The following is a 992-nucleotide window of genomic DNA, read 5'->3' as shown; positions in this document are numbered from 1 at the left end:
TAGACGATGTAGGGGTTGCAATCGAACAGCTGTAGCGATTTACATGCACTATGAGCTAGTCGCGCCTAGTGACTGAAATCTGTACTTTTAGGTGTGGATTCACCGCCACTCTGACCCAATTGCTAGCATTTACACGAATAACTTGTCGTTGTGCTCCACACACAGCTGTACGTTTTTACTTCTTAACTTTCACGCAAAGTCACATTGCACACACTTAACGCATACTCGTAGGAATATCACAGGGCTACGTCAAATTGTTAGCTCAACTGCTGACATGGTTCAGGACTCTATAATGCTTGTCTTGCCTTACTAGCAGAAATGGATTGTCCGTCGGATGCGAGCAACAACGACGGGCAAATCCTCTACTATGCTGTATGAGATCCTCTCATTATCATTATATTAGTTGTGAATAAGGTATCTGCAAAGCAAGGCTAGTTACTTTAGTACTTCGAAGTACATCAGTCAGGCAACACGAGGCAACATGCTCATGTTCAACCCTCTCATCTTCCAGAAATACTGCGTTTTGTTTGAATAAATATTACTTGAAGTATATGTCATGGCCAACCACATATTTCAATGTCGTCATTCCTCAATTTGCTACCTCACACACACTGCTCAGTGGGTCCATGGGTATGTAAGTGATCGACCCCCTTGCGCATTCAGCCACCCGTTAGTACCGCAAGCAAGGTTCTTTCTATATCTAGGCAGTGCATAAATCACAACTATAGAATATGTCTTTTACAGAAGCAGCACGAAGTACGATATATGTGGAACTTTGGCGGCTTTTGGCGTAGGCTGGGTGTGTCGGTCTACGCCACAAGCCGGCAAAGTTGCTGTGAGAGTCTGATAGCATGCAGTACAGTTCACTACATCCTGATTCGCGTCCGCTTCATGCCATCAATCAGTGGTTGGTCATAGGGCCGTCGATAAGGTATTTCGTGATTTCCCCACCCTTCCTCCACATGTGAGTCCACATGTGAGTTAAATATATG

The sequence above is a fragment of the Aphanomyces astaci genome, assembly GCF_000520075.1.
Source record: "Aphanomyces astaci strain APO3 unplaced genomic scaffold supercont1.29, whole genome shotgun sequence".
Taxonomy (NCBI): domain Eukaryota; phylum Oomycota; class Saprolegniomycetes; order Saprolegniales; family Verrucalvaceae; genus Aphanomyces; species Aphanomyces astaci.
Note: the sequence above shows the minus strand (reverse complement) of the source record.